Here is an 18987-nt window from a genome sequence, read left to right as displayed (position 1 = left end):
TCTTTAGATTGCTTTGGACACTATGAACATTTTAACAATATTAACTCTTCCAATCCATGAGTAATCTTTCCATTTCTGTATGTCATTTTCAATTTCTTTCATCAATGTCTTAAAGTGTTCTGATAAAGTTCTTTCACCTCCTTGGTTAATTTTATTCCTAAGCATTTTATTCTTTTTTGATGTAATTGTAAGTGGCACTGTTTATTTAATTCATCTTTTCAGTAGTTTGTTATTAGTATACAGAAACTTAACAGATTTCTGAATATGAATTTTGTATCCTGCAATTTTACTGAAGTCATTTATTAGTTCTAATAGTTTTCTGATGTAATTGTTACGACTTTTTAGATGGTATCATGCCATATGCAAACAGTGACAGTTTTACTCCTTCCTTTCCAATTTGGACACCTTTTCTTTCTTTTTCCTGCCTTACTGGGGTGGCAATTCCAATACATGGTTCAATAATAGTGCTGAGAATGGGCATCTTTCTTTGTTCCTGGTCTTAGAGGAAAAGACTGTGATGTTACTTGTGGATTTATCATATATGGAATTTATTATACTGAGGTATGTTCTCTCTATAGTTACTTTGTTGAGAACTTTCTTCATAAATGGATGTTGAATTTTCTCAAATGCTTTTTCTGCATCTATTGAGATAACTATATGATTTTTCCCCTTCTTTGTGTTAATGTGGTGTATCATGTTGATTGATTTGCAGATGTCAAATCATACTTGCATATTTGGAATAAATTCCACTTGATCATGATTTATGAGCCATTTAACATACTGTTGAATTCAGTTTGCTCATATTGTTGAGGATTTTTGTATCTATGTTCATCAGGGATATTGGGCAGTAATTTCCTTTATTGTAGCATCTTTGTCTGCCTTTTGTATCTGGGTAATGCTGGCCTCATTAAATGAGCTTAAAAGCATTCTTTCCATGTGGGGGGGAGGGGGGAGATGGACATGGAGGGGAGCACTTGTGGGGATGAGCACTGGGTGTTATATGGAAACCAACTTGACAAACTATTTGCAAAAAAAATAAATAAATAAATAAAATAAAATAAAATAAAAAATAAAAGCATTCTTTCCTCTCCAATTTTCTTGGAATAATTTGAGAAATATAAGTAATAAAACTTTTTAAATGTTTGGTAGAATTCATCTAAGAAGCCATCTGATCCTGGACTTTTGCGGGGTAGAGGGAGGGAGGGGGAGTGGTTGATTACTGATTCAATCTCCTGGCTAGTAACTGGTCTATTCAGATTTTCTATTTCTTCAAGATTCAATCTTGGAAGATGGTGTGTTTCTAGGAATTTATCTATTTCCTCTAGGTTTACTTTGTCAGTAAGTAATTGTTAGTAGTCTCTTAAGGTCCTTTGTATTTCTATAGTTATAACTTTTCCTCCTTCATTTCTGATTTACTTATTTTGGGCCTCTCTTTTTACCTTGATGAATCTGGTTATGGGTTTATCAATTTTGTTTATCTTTTCAAAGAATCAGCTCTTGGTTCGTTTATCTTTCCTCATTTTTGGTTTCATTTCATTTGTTTCCACCCTGATCTTTATTTTTTTCTTTCTATTAACTTTGGGCTTTGTTTTTACTTTTACTAATTCCTTTATGTGTAAAGTTAGATTATTTATTTGAAAATGTTTTTGATATTCTAGGTAAGCCTGTATTGCTATGAATTTCCCTATTAGAACAGCTTTTGCTATGTCCCATAGATTTTGGAATACTGTGCTTCCATTTTCATTTTTTCAAGGTATTTTTTTGATTTCCTCTTATATTTCTTCATTGACCCATTGGTTATTAAAAAGGATGTTGTTTAGTCTCCATGTGTTTGTTTTGGTTTTGCAGTTTCTTCTTGTAATTGATTTCTAGTTTCATATCATTGTGGTCAGAAAAAATGCTTGATATGATTTCAATCTTCTTAAATGTACTGATACTTGCTTTGTGGTCTAACATGTGGTCTATCCTAGAGAATGTTCCACATGCACCTTAAAATAATATGTTCTCATGTTTTCAGATTAAATGTTCTGTATATATTTATTATCCATTTGGTCTAATGTATCATATAAAGCCAGTGTTTTCTTTTTGATTTTATGTCTGGGTGATCTATCCATTGATATAAGTGGAGTATTAAAGTCTCTCACTATTACTGTTTTGTTGTCAATTTTCCCCCTTATGTCTGTTAATACTTGCCTTATATATTTTAGGTACTCCTGTGCTGAGTTCATGAATATTTACAAATTTTATACCCTTTTGTTGGATTGACCCATTTACCATTATATAATGGATTTGTCTTTTATTGCAGTCTTTGTTTTAAAGTCTATTTTATTTGGTATAAATATTGTTGCCCCAGTTTTCTATATATTTCTATTTGCATAGGATATCATTTTCCATACCTTCATTTGTGGTCATTGTGTATTTTTAGATCTGAAGTGAGTCTCTTGTGGCAACATATAGATGGCTTTTGCTTTTTTAAAAAATCCATCCAGCCACCCTATGCCTTTTGATTAGACAATTTAGTCTATTAACATTAAAAGAATTATTATAGGTTTGTACTTATTGCCATTTGTTCATTGTTTTCTGGTTGTTTTTGTAGCTCCTGTTCTTCTTTTTCTTTCACAGTTTCTTGTCAAGTTGGATTCCATATAATACCCAATGCTCATCCCAACAAGTGCTCTCTTCCATGCCCATCACCCCCTGCCCTTCTCCCCCCACCCATCAGCCCTCAGTTTGTACTCAGTATTCAAGAGTCTCTCATGGTTTGCCTCCCTCCCTCTCCCCAACTATTTTTCCCCCATCTCCTCCCCCATGGTCCCCTGTTAAGTTTCTCCTAATCCTCCTATAAGTGAAAGCATATGGTATCTGTCCTTCTCTGTCTGACTTATTTCCCTCAGCATAACACCCTCAAGTTTCATCCACATTGCTACAAATGGCCAGAATTTATTCCTTCTCATTGCCATGTAGTATTCCATTGTATAGATGAACCATATCTTCTTGATCCATTCATCAGTTGATGGACACTTAGGCTCTTTCCATGATTTGGCTATTGTTGAAAGTGCTGCTATAAACATTGGGGTACATGTGTCCCTATGCATCAGCACTTCTGTATACCTTGGATAAATTCCTAGCAGTGCTACTGCTGGGTCATAGGGGAGTTCTGTTGTTAATTTTTTGAGGAACCTCCACACTGTTTTCCAGAGGGACTGCACCAGTTTACATTACCACCAATATAGGAGGGTAGGAGGATGTCTGTTTCTCCACATCCTTGCCAGCATCTATAGTCTCCTGATTTGTTCATTTTAGCCACTCTGACTGGCGTTAGGTGGTATCTCAGTGTGGTTTTGATTTGTATTTCCCTGATGATAAGTGACGTTGTGTAGCTCCTCTTCTTTATGCCTTTTATCTTCTGCAGCTTTTCATCCTTCTGGTTTGATTGTTTTCTTTAATGTAGTGTTTGGACTCCCTTCACTTTGTTTCTGAGGATCTATTATAGGGTTTTTTGTTTGTCGTCACCATTCCATTCATAGAGAAAAATCTGTATGTATAGCAGTCTATTTTAGGCTATTGGTTGCTTAAGTTCAAACATATTTTAAAAGTACTATATTTTTACTGAACACCTCCCCATGTTTTATGTTTTTGTCATCATACTTTACAGCTTTTTATTTTGTATATTACAAAAATGACTAATTATTATAGATAAAGTTGATTTTCCCTTTTGTGTTTTAACCTTCACACCAGTTTTATAATAGGCTGATCCACTACCTTTATTATGTAATTGCGTTTACCAGTCAAATTTTTGTCTTTTTACTTAAGACCTTTTCTTTTCTGCTTAAAGGAGTCCTTTTAACATTTCTTGTAAGACTGGTTAATTGGTGATGAACTCATTTACTTTTGCTTGTCTGGAAAACTAACTTCAATTCTGAATGATAACTTTTCCAGGTAGAATAGTATGTGTTGTTTTTTCCCTTTCAGCACTTTGAATATACCTTGCCACTCCCTTCTGGCCTGCAAAATTTCTGCTGAAAAATAAGCTGATAGCCTTATGAGAGTTCCCTATTATCTACCTAGTTGTTTTTCTCTTCCTGCTTTTAAGATTCTTTCTTTATTTTTAAAATTTGACATTTTAATTATAATGTGTCTTGATCTGTATCTCTTGGAGTTCATTTTGTTTGAGACTCTCTTGTGATTCCTCAGCCTGCATATCTGTTTCCTAGGCTAGGGAAGTTTTCAGCCCCTTTCTCTTTCTCCTCTCCTTCTAGGACCATTGTAATGCTAATGTTAGTATGCTTGATGTTGTCTCAGAGGTCTCTTAAACTATTCTCATTTTTAAATTTTTTTAAACTTATTTATCTTCAAATAAATAAGAAAGAGAGTGTGAGCGGGGGAGAGGTGGAGAGAGAGGGAAGGGAGAATCCCAAGCAGGATCTGTGCTGTCAGAAAAGACCGTGATGTGGGGCCTGATCCCATGAACTGTGAGATCATGACCCGATTTTACTATTTTGACAGGTGTGAAGTGATATCTCATTTTGGTTTTAGTTTGCATTTCCCTGATGATGAGTGATTTTGAGAATCTTTTCATGTGTCTGTTGGCCATCTGCATGTCTTCTTTGGAAAAATGTCTGTTCTATCTTCTGCCCATTTTTTTTCTTTGGCATTTTATTTATCTATTTATTTATTTCTTACTGTTCAGTTGTATAAGTTCTTTATATATTTTGGATACTATCCTTTTATCACATATGGCACTTGAAAATATCTTCTCCCATTCAGTAGGTTTTTCTATAGTTTTTTTTTTTTTTTTTTAATCATTTCCTTTGCTGTGCAGAAGCTTTTTGCTTTTATGGAGTCCCAAAAGTTTGTTTTTGCTTTTTTTTCCTCACTTGCCTCAGGAGACACATCTAGAAAAATACTGTTACAGCCAATGTCAGAGAAACTACTGCCTGTGCTCTCTTCTACAATTTCTATGGCTTCATTTAGGTCCTTAATCCATTTTAGTTGTTTGTTGTGTATGGTGTAAGAAAGTGATCCAGTTTCATTCTTTTACATGTAGCTGTCCAGTTTTCCCAATGTCATGTGTAGAAGAGACTCTCTTTTTCCCATTGCATATTCTTGTCTCTTTTGTCAAAGATTAATTGATCATATAATCATGAGTTTATTTCTGGGTTTTCTATTTTATTCTGTAGATCTGTGTTTCTGTGCCAGTACCATACTGTTTTGATTATTACAGCTTTTAAACACTGGCAGAGCAGGGATACTTATGGTAAAATCCCAGACTTATTTCCTTCCAATCAACACCGCAAAAGCCTTGTATTTGCAACACTTTTGAGGTCCTTTTCCATCAGGTTCTTGCATAGATTAACTGTCATGTCGTCTTCCCCTTTATTTTTGTCTTTGGATTCAACAGCAAACTTAAGAAAGTTTTTACAAAGAATTCATCCTATTACTTTTAGAAATACTTATAGAGTAAAAAACATGGAATGATGGTGTTTGAGGATCATATCCAAAGCATGTCAGTCATAAAACTACATGCTGAAATCTAAACCTTATTATTCAAACTTCTCAATTTTCCAAAAGAAACATTTTTTCCTATCAAATATTTTTTATTCAGTGATTTTTTTCATTGCTTGGTTTATTTTTTCCAAATAATCCAATACTTAACTCTACCCATGTTATTTTTTAATCAATGAATCCAACTCTTTCCTTACCTAACAGCCAATGGATAAGAAGGCAAGGAAGCATTGGGTTTGCTTTCACATGGAATTCTCTAACTAAATCCAATTTAGCTTGAGTCTTTAGATCTTTAGCATATCATTCACAAATTCTTAGGACAGACCACTAATAAAAAATAGTATATTAACAGAAATTACTGTGCTGTCATTTGTTTATATTCTTCTTATATGCAGTTCAAAAAAAGATTTCTAGGAAGTTTCTAATATAAGGAAAAAATAAGACTATTGGAGGCAGTGGTGAGGCAAGAAATTATATCAATAAACTCTTTAAGAGCTGTGAAAGAGCTTCAAGCCCTGGAGTCACATATTCATGGATCTAGATCCTTTTCCTCCACTTTCTAGTTCTATGACCTTGGGTAATTAATCTTTAAAAAGTTAGTTTCTTCATCTACAATGTTATAAAGATTAAAGGAGACACTGGATGGTAACCCAGTAACTAAGACAAAGTACACATTCAATACTGCTAGCAAATAACACAACAGCCCCATCCTTTCAGTGACTGACACTTAATACTACTTGGCTTCTTTAGGAATATCTTCCAGACAATAAAAAAAAATTGAGAAAATAAAATAAACTGAGAAACACATGTCCTAACAATGTATGATACCTTGTTTTAGCAACGTTGGGTTCCCCTGAGAGAATTCATCTATATTAGACCAAACCTGTCTGGTAAAGGTTTATTGAGATGGCATTTGAAAAAACAAATATGACTTGTGATACACACAGTTCACCAATGGAAAATTGACATGAAATTTCAACAAATTTCATGAAAGTCAGGAGTTTCTGTGAAGTATTTGTGAATTAACAAGAACCTCTAAGTTATTAAAGGAAATGTTTAAATAAATAAATGCAATATCAGTGGTCAACCAACTCACATGGCAAACCAAATCTCTCTGTTTTATTTTTTCCTGGTACTTTCAAAGGGGAAATGCTTGCTTAGTCCCCTTCCTTCAGGTTCTCTATAAAATATTACTTCTTTTCCTAAACAAATCAGATATGGTTAATTTTTGGCAACTTAAACTTCTTCATATATCACCCGTGATAATGAATAAAGTTGATCTATGATTTCCTAAACTGTATTGGAAAAATGGAGTGACCTAATTTCAAAATCCAGTAGACTTAATTTGTATTTATGAAACTCCTGTTAATTTACTTAATTAAAGCAAGAGTGGAAGAATATGCAATTTTCATATCATTAAAAAAAAAAAAAAGGCCTTATCTGAGAGAGACAATTTAGGATGCCGATTCAGGAAAGTGACTCTGGGGCCAAAATGCTGAGGTTTGAATGCCAGATCAGTTACAAACTAGCTGGGTATGCTTGGAAAAGTTGCTGAAACTCTTTGCTTCAACCATTCTTCTGCAAAATTGAGAGGATAATAATTCATACAACATATGGCTATTAAAAGTCTTACATGAATTAACACGTAACAGAAAAGAGACTAACACCTATTAAGTGTTATTATGTTAGCTATTATTATTGATGGTGGTGCTGTTTTTTGGTCCTTCAGAAAGGGAATGCTCATTTTTACTTACTTACTCCAAAGCAAGAATACTTGCTATCAGGCTTCAGGGTAATCTATCAACCCATTTATAATTATATGTAAAATGCTGCATATCCCCATGTTTTATTGAGGTATAATTGGCATAAAATAACTGCACAACTTAAAATGTAAAATTTTATACATTTTGATGTATGAACACACACACAAAACTATCACTACAATGAAGATCATGACTATATTTATCATCCCCCAAATCTTCTTCATTACCCTTCATAATTCCTCCAGTGGTCACCATGATTTTACCCTATGATTTTTTTTCTATTTTGTTTTACATTTATATTTAGATCTATAATCCATTCTGACTTCATTTATTTTTAAACTTTTAAAAAGTATTTATTTTGAGAGACAGAAAGAAAGAGAGAGAGTGAGCAGGGGAGGGGAAAAGAGAGAGGAGAGAGAGAATTCCAAACAGACTCTGCACTGTCAGTGCACAGCCTGGTGCAGGGCTCAAACTCACAACCTGTGAGATCATGACCTAAGCTGAAATCAAGAGTCAGATGTTCAAGTGAATGAGCCACCCAGGCTTCCTGACTTCAATTTTTCAGGATTGTACAATATAGAGTCAATTTCATATTTGTGCATATAGATATTCAATTGTTCCAGGATCATTTGGTGAAGGACTACGCTTGGAATTGCCTTTCATCTTTGTCAAAAATCAATTGACCATTGATGCACAGCTCTATTTTTGAAATATCTATCCTGTTCCACTGATCTATTTCTTGGCCTTGACACTAGAACCATACTCTCCTGAACACTGTAGCTTTATTGTAAGTTTTGAAATAAGGGAGTGTAAGTCCTTCAACTTTATTTTTCTTTTCCAAAACTGTTCTGATTATTCGAATACCTTTTCATTTCCATGTGAATTTTAGAATCAGCTTATAAATTTCTACAAAATACATTAATGGAAATTTCATTTGAATTACATTGATCTTACAGATAAATCTGAGGAGAAATTGATATCTTAATAATATTATGCCTTCTAATCCATGAAGACAGTATACTTCATCACTCATTTAGTTATTTAATTTCTGTCACAAATATTTCATAATTTTCAGAGAATAGGTCTTCATGTATTTTGTTAGATATATCCGTAAGTATTTCATCTTTTGCTGTTATTATAAATGATACTGTTTTTTAATTTCAAATTCTAGTTGTTCATGGATAGTACATAAAAATACAATTGATGTTTGTATATTGGTCTTGTATACTATAACCTTGTTAAAGTCCTTTATTAGCCCTAGGATCTTTGGGTTTTTTGTTTTTTTTTCTAAGAGCCCATAGCACTTTCTATATGATCATGGAGCATGTGAGTAAAGATAATTTGGCTCCTTATCTTCCAGGTGGCATGTTTTTAAATCCTTTTTACCCCGCTTTCTAGTACTGGCTAAAATTTCCAATGCAATGTTAAATAGAAATGGTGAAAATGGACCTCCTTGACTTGTACCTGATATTAGGAGAAAAGTATTCAGTCTTTTATCATTAAATACATTAGCTTTAGATTATTTGTAGGGGTGCCTGGGTAGCTCAGTCTGTTAAGCATCCAAATTGATTTCGGTTCAGGTCATAATCTCATGGTTCATTGGTTCAAGCCCCATGTTGGGTTCCATGCTGATCGTGTGGAGGATGCTTGGGATTCTTTCTCTGTCTCTGTCCCACTTGCTCTAAATAAATAAATTAATAAACTTTAATAAATAAAAAATAGATTATTTCTATACACCCTTTATTAAGTTGAGAAAGTTTCTATTTTATTTTATCTAAATAGTTGAACTTAATGGCATAATTATTCATTAATATTCCTTTCATACTCTTTTACTATTAGTAGAATATGTATTGATGTCTCTCTATTTTTCCTGATGTTGATAATTGTTGGGAGCCATTCTGAGCCCACTAGTCGAGAAAACTCCTGGTGAGGTTAAAGCAAGTTTGCACGGTCTCTTGCCAATCAGATGATGACCAATATCCACCCCCACTCAATTATTTCTGTTTGAGCACTGACCCTTAAGGTACCTTGTTGATCAATATCGGGAGGGACTTGTCCCCTTATTCCGGCCGTGGTATGATGATTGCACCTTGTGAAGGAACTTATTGTGGGAACTTCTTTTGATTATGGGAACAGACATCGTGTCTCCAGAAGGTCCTGTTTCCCTCCATACTTTCCCTTGAGCTATGAACAGGCTAATGACCCTTACTCATAAAAGATTGACCTTTACATGTACAATTCTGTTTCTACCATTGCGTTAGTCCAGGATGTTCATACAGCTCATCATGTAAACCAACTAACCAAAAATGTCTCTCATGCCCTAGCTATTCAAGAAATCATAAAAGTAGACACAAAGGTAAATGCACTTGAAGAGGCTATTCTATGTATTGGAAATAAGCTAAACTCTTTAAAGGTATGGTTGGCTCTCTGGTGCCATAAAGCATATAACTGGAAAATCAAGTCTTGCCTGGAGACAAAGAGCCTAACTTAGAGAGAAGGACAGAAGATAAGTGAGTACATACACCTTTGCTAACTGATGGTGTATAGCAGCCCCTTCCCTAAGGCCTAATTTCCACAAACACCTTCCCTTACCCTGGCCGCTGTGATGAGGATGGATAAGAGTATCTACAAACCTATGACTTAATCTTAGCGTTATTAAAATGTGAACACCTTGTTATTTTCTTAGTTACTCAACCTCACTATAATTGGGGCAGTTCTGCAAGAAGACTTCTGTAAAACCTGTTTCTGTACATTTTCCAAAAACACCTTATCACAAAGAGCTATCCATTGTAAAAATCCCATTTCCTGATGCCATGTTAACATTTGACCTATAAATAGAGACGCCAAAATCGGCAGGATGGAGATGCCTGCCTGGTGATCAGAAAGGATCTCGGGGCTCTCTCACTTTCCCTCCCTTGCCGACACCGTCCATCCTTCAGGGACCCCTGGACCTGCCGGAGCCAGCTCAGCCTCTGACAGATACTTTGATTTTTTTCTGCATTTTCTCTGATCAGTATTGATAAAGCTTTTATCTTCTCAATAAAACAGCTTTTTAAAATTTCATTGATTTTTATTTTCTCTGTTGTTTTTCTGTTTTCAGTTACAGTGATTTCTGCTCTGGTATTTATTTTCTCTTTTCCCCTTTCCTTCTAACTACTTTGTGTTTAATTTGCCCTTCTTTTTCTAGTTGCATGTGATGAAAGCTAAGATCATTATTTTAATAATAAATTTTGGTGGCACAAATTTTAATATTTTTTCTATTTATATTCAGTACAAAACATTTGATAATTTCTCCTTCTCATTTCTTCTTTGGTCCATGAGTTGTATTTAAATTTGTTATTTAGTTTCCATATTTGAGGATTTTATAAATATATGCCTATTTTATTTCTAAACTAATTCCATTATAATCAGAGAGCATACTTTGAATGATATGAATCCATTTACATTTGAGATTTATTCTATGGTTCAGAAAAGAGTCATTTTTGGTAGATGAAAAAGTTTTGTGTGCACTTGAAAACAATGTATATTTTTTAAATTGTGGGATGAGGTGTTCTAAATGTCAGTTAAATCAAGTTCATTTATGGAGTGTTTATGGCTTTTATATTCTTACTGATTTTCTGTCTGCTTATACTATCAGTTATTAAGGAAAAGTGCTGCAATCTCTGCCCAAAACTGTGTATTCCTGCATATTTATATCATATTTTGACTCATGTAAGTTCTGATTTTAGAACATAAACATTTACTAATGGTGTGTCCTCTTGATTAATCATTAAAAAAGTGCTTCTTTATATCTTGTAATATTTTTGCTTTGAAATCTAATTTGTTACATATTAACAATTGTGTTAATGTATATTTTTCCATACTTAACCTATTTTGTCTTTATAATTAAGGTGAGTTTATTTTAGACAACATATAGCTTGTTTTTTTAATCCAATCTGACAATTACTGCCTTTTAATTGAAGTTTTTAGTCCATTTACGTTTAATAGAGTTACTGATGTGATTGGTTTAATCTTCCACCATGCTTCTTTCTCTTTGTTACACCTGTTCTTTATTCCCATTTTTCCTTTTTTCCTGAATGTGTGTGTGTGTATGTTTAATGATTTCATTTCATTTCCCCTGTTGGACTATTAGTTATAGTTTCTTGTATTTTTAAAGAGTCATAGTATATGTTTTTTCTTTTCACAGGCTATCTTTAAATGATATTATACTACCCATGTAGTATAAGAACCATTCAACAGTATAATTCCATTTCCTGTCCTTTGTGATATTGTTATATGTTTTACTTCTACATGTGCTGTAAATCCCACAATACATTGTTACTATCTTGCTTTAAACAACCTATTATCAATTAAGGAGATTTAAAAAATACAAAAATAATTTCATATTAACTTACATCACAGCCATTTCCAGCGCTTAACATTTCTTTGTGCAAATTCAAGTTTCCCACTGATACCATTTTTCTTTTGCCTGAAGTATTTCTCTCAACATTTCTTGTAATGCAGTTCTGCTGGTGATAGTTTTTTTTTCTTATTTTGATGTCTGCAAACTGTTTTCATCTTTCTCTCTGAATATCTTCTCTGCGTATAGAATTCTTGGTTATTTTTTTCCAATACTTTAAAGATGTTGCTCCACTGTCTCCTGATTTGCATTATTTCTGAAAAGAAAGCCTACTATAACTCTTAATGAATCTTCTATAATGTTAATAATAACTCTGTTTTCTCTGGATTCTTTGAAATATTTCCTCATCATTGGTTTTAAACAATTTGATTAAGATGTACCTCAGTGTAGTTTTTTCATGTTTATTGTGCCTAAAGTTTATTGACACTCTGGATCTATAGGTTTATGGTTTTCATCAAATTTGGAAAATTTTGTCCAATATTTCTTCAAAACTTGTTTGTCCTTATGTCCTTCCTTTTAGAGATTCTAATTACATATGTATTAGGTTGCTTAAAGTTATCTCACAGCTCATTATTATTTAACTTTAGACAGTTTCTATTGTTATGTTTTCAGGTTTATGAATTGCTTCTTCTGCAATGTTTAACTGGCTGTTAACACAATTCAGTATATTTTTAATCTTGGTTACTATAGCTCTTATCTGTAAAATTTTGATTTTAGACAGATATATTCAATGTCTGTACTTAATAAGCACAACAGTTTTCTGTAACTTCTTGAACATATGGAAGGCAAGTAAAATAACTTTTAATGTTCTTGTCCATTAATTCTGTAGTCTCTGTCATTACTGGATCTGCTGTTTTTGCTTATGTTTTTCTCCTCATTCTCAGATAGATTTTACATCTTTTTTTTTTTTTTTTTGTATACTGACAGCTTTTGGCTAGATATTAGATACTATAAGTTTTACCTTGTTGGATCCCGGGTACCTCTATGCCTATAGGTATTCTTGAGTTTTGTATTAGGATGCAACTAAATTATTTGAAAGAGTTTGATTCAGTTCTTGATTTTAAGGTTTTTGGGCAAGACTAGAACAGCATTTAACTAACTATCATTTAACTAATTTAACTAACTTGTCCCCATTACTAAGGCAAAATCATTCTCAATACTCTATCACATGCCCTGTGAATATGAGGATTTCTCCCATTACTGATGGGTAAGAGAACTATTCCCAGCTATGGGGGAGCTCCAGGAATTGTTCCCTCTGTTTTTTCAGATGGTACTTTCTGCTTAAGACATGAGAGGATCCCTTCTTCATATGTCTCCAGCTCTCTCCTCTCTAGTACTCTGTCCCATTGCAAATTTAGCTGTCTTGATCTCCTCAGACTCCCAGACCTGTCTCTTCAACTCAGGAAGACTGCTAGGTTCTGCACAGATTTCCTCTCCATATTCTGTGCCTAGAAACTCTAGGGATAAATTTGGGTAACCATAGTATCACTTCATCCATTTCACATCTCTTCATTGCCTAGTATGCAAGGTTAAAAAATATGATTTCGGGAGCCCCTGGGCGGCTCAGTCAGCTACATGTCTGACTTTGGCTCGGATCATTATCTCATGGTTGGTGGGTTCAAGCCCTGCATTGGGCTCTGTGCTAAGAGCTCACAGCCTGGACCTGCTTCAGATTCTGTGTCTCCCTCTCTCGCTGCCTCTTCCTGACTTATGCTCTCTTTGTTCTCTCTCTCTCAAAAAAAAATTAAATTGTGATTTTGCCCAGTTTTTTAGTTGTTTCAGGTACAAGGGTAAATCTGGTCCCTTACTTTATCTTGACTGAAAGTGGAAGTCTGCTTATGTATTTTAAGAAAAAGAAGGCCTATAGCCTTCATCAAGGAGTTATGGCCTCTTTATTAAAAGATAAGAAACACAGTTCTGAGTACACTTATAAATTATTGGTATGGATTACTATTGTTACTATGGATATTCTTATACATTTTAATTTTCATTTATTGTAGGAAGTAATATTGAAACTGTTAAAATCCTGGTTCTCTATAATAAACACATAATAAATTCAGAATGCTCTTCTGGAAGATGGGATGGCTAAAGGTAATATAAATGTGTAGTACTGTCAGTCAAGATATGGGCCTGAATCAATGAAAGGAATAAAAGGAACAAAGTTCAAGTTTCTTTGGCTCACAAAGAAAGAAGCCTAGGGAAGAAAAAAACAAAAACATACAATTCAAATGAAAATTATAATTAAAGCTTGAAAAGTATGCACACAGATTAGTATTACAGGTCACACACACACACACACACACACACAAGTAAGTCTGGGTAAAGAGTTTAAATGTATGAAAAACAAGTATAATGAAAAATATACTTTTTTTGAAAAATTTCAAAATCTTGATAAGGAAAAAGATACTTTTGGGATTTGTCAAGATACCTGATAAGGGAGAAAGTTGCTTTGGGATTTAATACAAGATCTCTTGCTTTCCTTTGACTTTTAAAAAAGAGATAAATGTATTCATTATATACCTAGTTGGGGATAATAGAAAAGTTTGTTTCACATATATACACTTACCTAAATTATTCTGAATATTATGGAAAGGTTTCCCATATTTTTGTCTGTAATTAGCTATGAATATTACCTAGTATGATAGATACTTGTACATTTGTATTATCTTTCTAGCTATGCTTTGTAAGGAGGGGGAAGGGATTTTATTTACCACTGAATCTCTAACATTGACTGTTATAGGGCATCTCTTAGAGAAAGTTCACTTATTTAACAAATATTATGAAGTATCTATTAAACCCTATGTGAAGCTTTAGGAATGCAAAGGTGAACAGAAACTGGTTGTGTGGATGCTTTCTTTAGACCCATAGAGAAGACCAATACTAATCAAATCATCGCACCAACAGATGTCAATTGAATAACAACAAACACTGTGTGTGTGATTAAGTGACATCTCTTATATAAGCTATTTTCAAAGTGACTAATGAAGAAAATCCTATAACACAGTGACTGAATCAGAGCTTCAAATTCTCAGTATCAGAACCCAGTTCACATTTTTTAAAAATTTAAATCCAAGTCAGTTATCATAAAGTCAAATAATGATTTCAGGAATAGAATTTAGTGATTCATCACTTATATATAACACCCAGTGCTCATCCCAACAAATATCCTCCTTAATGCCCATTTCCCATTTAGCTCATCCTCCCCACCCAACACCACACCAGTTTGTTTTCTGTCTTTAAGAGTCTCTTAAGGTTTGTCTCTCTCTCTGTTTTTATATTATTTTTGCTTCCCTTCCCTTATGTTCATCAGTTTTGTACCTTAAATTCCACATATGAATGAAGTCATATATTTGTCTTGCTCTGACTGATGTATTTTGTTTAGCATAATACATTCTAGTTCCATCCACATTGTTGCAAATGACAAGATTTCATTCTTTTTGATTGCTGAGTAATATTCCATTGTTTATATAGACCACATCTTCCCTATCCATTCATCAGTCAATGGACATTTGGGTTCTTTCCATACTTTGCCTACTGTTAATAGTGCTGCTATAAACAATGGGGTGTATGTGCCCCTTCAAATTAGCACTACTGTATTTCTTCACTGGATTCTTTGTTTTTTTGGGTGTTGAATTTGATAAGTTCTTTATAGATTTTGGATACTAACCCTTTATCTGATACATCATTTGCAAGTATTTTCTCCCATTCCATCAGTTGCCTTTAAGTTTTGCTGATTGTTTCCTTTCCTGTGCAGAGGCTTTTTATCTTGATGAGGTGCAAATAGTTCATTTTTGCTTTGGTTTCCCTTGCCTCTAGAGACATGTAGAGTAATAAGTTGCTATGGCTGTGGTCAAAGAGGTTGTTGCCTGTTTATTCCTTTAGGATTTTAATGGCTTCCTGTCATACTTTTGGGTCTTTCATCCATTTTGAGTTTATTTTTGTGTATGGTGTAAGAAAGTGGTCCAGGTTCATTCTTCTGGATGTCACTGTCCAGTTTTGCCAACACCATTTGCTAAAGAGACTGTCTTTACTCCATTGGATATTCTTTCCTGCTTTCTCAAAGATTAGTTGGCCACACGTTAGAGGATCCAGTTCTGTGTTCTGTATTCTCTTCCAATGATCTATGTGTGTCTAGTTCTTCTGCAAGTACTATACTGTCTTGATGAATACAGCTTTGTAATATAGCTCGAAGTCTAGAACTGTGATATCTCCAGCTTTGGTTTTCTTTTTCAGGATTGCTTTGGCTATTTGGGGATTTTTCTGGTTTCACACAAATTTTAGGATTATTTGTTCAAGCTCTGTGAAGAATGTTGGTGTTATTCTGATAGGGATTGCATTGAATATGTAGATGGTTTTGTTTAGTAACAACATTTTAACAATGTTTGTTCTTCCAATCCATGAGCATAGAATGTTTTTTCATATTTTTGTGTCTTCTTCAATTTCTTTCATAAGCTTTCTATAGTTTTCAGTGTATAGATTTTTCACCTTTTTGGTTAGGTGTATTTTCTAGCTATTTTATGGTTTTTGGTGCAAGTGATTCCTTGATTTCTCTTTCTGCTCCTTCATTATTGGTGTATAGAAATGCAACCGATTCCTGTATACTGGTTTTATATCCTGTGACTTTGCTGAGTTCATGGATCAGTTCTAGCAGTTTTTTGGTGGAGTTTGGTGGATACAACATAGAGTATCATGTTGTCTGCAAAGAGTGAAGGTTTGACTTCCTCCTTGATGATTCGGATGCCTTTTATTTCTTTTTGTCAACTGATTGCTGAAGCCAGGATATCACATACTATGTTGAATAACAGTGGTGAGAGTGGACATCCTTGTTGTGTTCCTGACCTGAAGGGGAAGCTCCGGGTTTTTCCCCATTGAGGATAATACTAGCAGTGGGTCTTTCATATATGGGCTTTATAATCTTGAGGTATTATCCTTATATCTCAACTTTCTTGAGAGTTTTTACAAAGAAAGTATGCTGTATTTTGTCAAATGCTTTTTCTGTATCTATCGAGAGGATCATGAAGTTCTTATCCTTTTTTAAAATTATTAATGTGTGGTATCACATTGATCTAGTCCACATTTTTCTCCAATAGTTCATACAGAGTTTCTTTCAGAAATAATTTTTGAAGAAAAGAGTTTACCAACAGGTACTTCACATCATGTTTTAGAACTTGGAAACATTGTCATTATCATTGGAAACACTGTCACTATCACACAGGTCAAAAGGCATCTTCTTGGTGGTCTCATGAAGGTGAATAGTCTTACAGAAATGTAAATATATTCAAAGCCATTTTGTGGGAATATGAACCCTGATAATGAATATAGTTTTAAACCAAATGTCAGAATAAAAGAAAATTTATTGAATAGAAGCATGTATTCATTAATTAAGCAAATATCTATCAAACATCTACCATGTGCAAGTATGTCCCAGGCCTTGCAAACAGAGCACTGAAAATCCCTGTACATGAAAGTCCAAGGGGATAGCATAAGGGTGAGGCATATGATAAATAAACAAACAGACCACTTAGAGACTTCTGATTCTCTGCATAGGCAGCATCCCACAATGGTCAGTACTTGCTTGCTCATCAAAACAATATGGACTCTTTATCTAACCAACAGAGACCAGAAGCAAGCAGTATCTCCAACTTAATTAGATATCCTCTGCTGACTATATTGTTGCCATTAGTCTATTCTCCTCTATCCTTTTCTTGACAGTGATTTTCAACCTAGTTTATCACAGACCTTATTTGCTACCTCCATCATTCCAAAAGCCTACACATTCAGTAGCCAACCTAAAGAAAAGGGGAGACTTTTCTCTATCTGCAATTTATATCTACCTCTACGTGTTAGCTTGAGCTTCTAAGAAGTAGCTGGGGTTTTAAAATGAAAGCTTACTCCCACCACAGAAGCAGGATAAAACTGTCTACATCTAGTCCACAGAGATCTAGTCCTGCATCCCTAATCATATGATTTCAAGTAAATCCCCAAAGAAAGCCATTTTGTCTCTTCCAAAGCAGCTTGAATGCTTCCAAAATGTCAGAGATTCTCCAGGTGCAGATGGTTTTTGTATTAGTTTTATTATGGCCACTACCATGCTTAGAGGCTTCAAAACTATAGAATAGAAAATAACCTCTTGTGCCCTTCCAAACACTGGAAGGAAGGAAGGAAGGAAGGAAGGAAGGAAGGAAGGAAGGAAGGAAGGAAAGGAAAGGAAAGGAAAGGAAGGAAGGAAGGAAGGAAGGAAGGAAGAGAAGAGAAAACACACCAGCAAAATAGCTTCAGAACAAACACATCATTTCCAGAAAAGACATCCAATTATATAGACTCTGATTACTGGTAATAACTTGGAAGTCTTAAGAAATTTAACAACTTCAGCTCAAAACAATTAAATTGAACTGCTGATGATACAATCACCCCCTAGACTCAACATAGCTGCAGATGCAGAAAAAGTGAGAAGGCTTACTGATTCATTGTCCCTTCTGTTCCCAGTCCCTAATGCCAAACACATCAGATGGCAAATATTAAGCCTTTGTTAAAACTAGAATTATAGGAGAAGAGTTTTTTTAGTGGCATTATTACATTTGATTTTTTAATTTTGAATCTTGGATTTTCCAAACCTATAGAACTGATAATGTAAACCCATAAGAAAAACTTTCCATTCCATGTATGTATATATGTATTTCATTTATGTAAGTCAAAACATGAAAACTAGGCCTTCAACTAATGGACAGTAACTTAAAGGTCATTTGGGTAATGCAAACTTCTTTATCAATAAATCTTTTTCATTAAGAATATGAAGGTTTTCTGGACAAGAGGCTTATTCTATATTAATATTAAACAACCTTCGTCACATATATTTCTTTCATGTATCAATGGCTTGAACTTATAATCAACTGGGAAAATTCTTTAAAGGGACCCTACCACTTCCTTGAACACTGCATTAAAACTCACAGAGGAAACTTTCTGCTCTCAGCAATGTGTATCTATGAGAAGGAGCTCCAAGCAAAAGAAATGGAGTTTGTTGTACAAACAGTGCTAATTCATCATTTAATGAAAAGGTAAGTAGTACATCACTGCCTTATCTGTAGAACATATACATTGCTACATAAGTTTTGAGAGTGGAAAGCTACCTTCTAACAAAATCTTCATGGGGTTTTGTATGATTAAATAATATCACTGGTGAAGGAATGATTGAAGGAATTAATGGCTTAGTTTGGTGAGATTAAGCAAACTCTTCTGTGATTTTTGTCAAGACAATGAGATACACTGAACCACTTCTTATTGGCAGGCAAATAAATCTCTGTGTTATGAGAAATGGAATTT

The 18987-nt window shown here is 34.0% G+C and overlaps 1 protein-coding gene across 1 annotated transcript in view; it reads right to left on the bottom strand.

Annotated features, from left to right (window-relative positions):
• LOC120223583 (A-kinase anchor protein 6-like) overlaps nucleotides 1–18987 on the bottom strand; it is a 249733-nt gene that overhangs the window by 40077 nt on the left and 190669 nt on the right. The gene's annotated exons all lie outside the window — the stretch shown is intronic.

The sequence above is a fragment of the Hyaena hyaena genome, unplaced genomic scaffold, assembly GCF_003009895.1.
Source record: "Hyaena hyaena isolate Hyena2069 unplaced genomic scaffold, ASM300989v1 scaffold_1012, whole genome shotgun sequence".
Lineage (NCBI taxonomy): Eukaryota > Metazoa > Chordata > Mammalia > Carnivora > Hyaenidae > Hyaena > Hyaena hyaena.
This window is presented reverse-complemented; position numbering and strand designations above follow the sequence as displayed.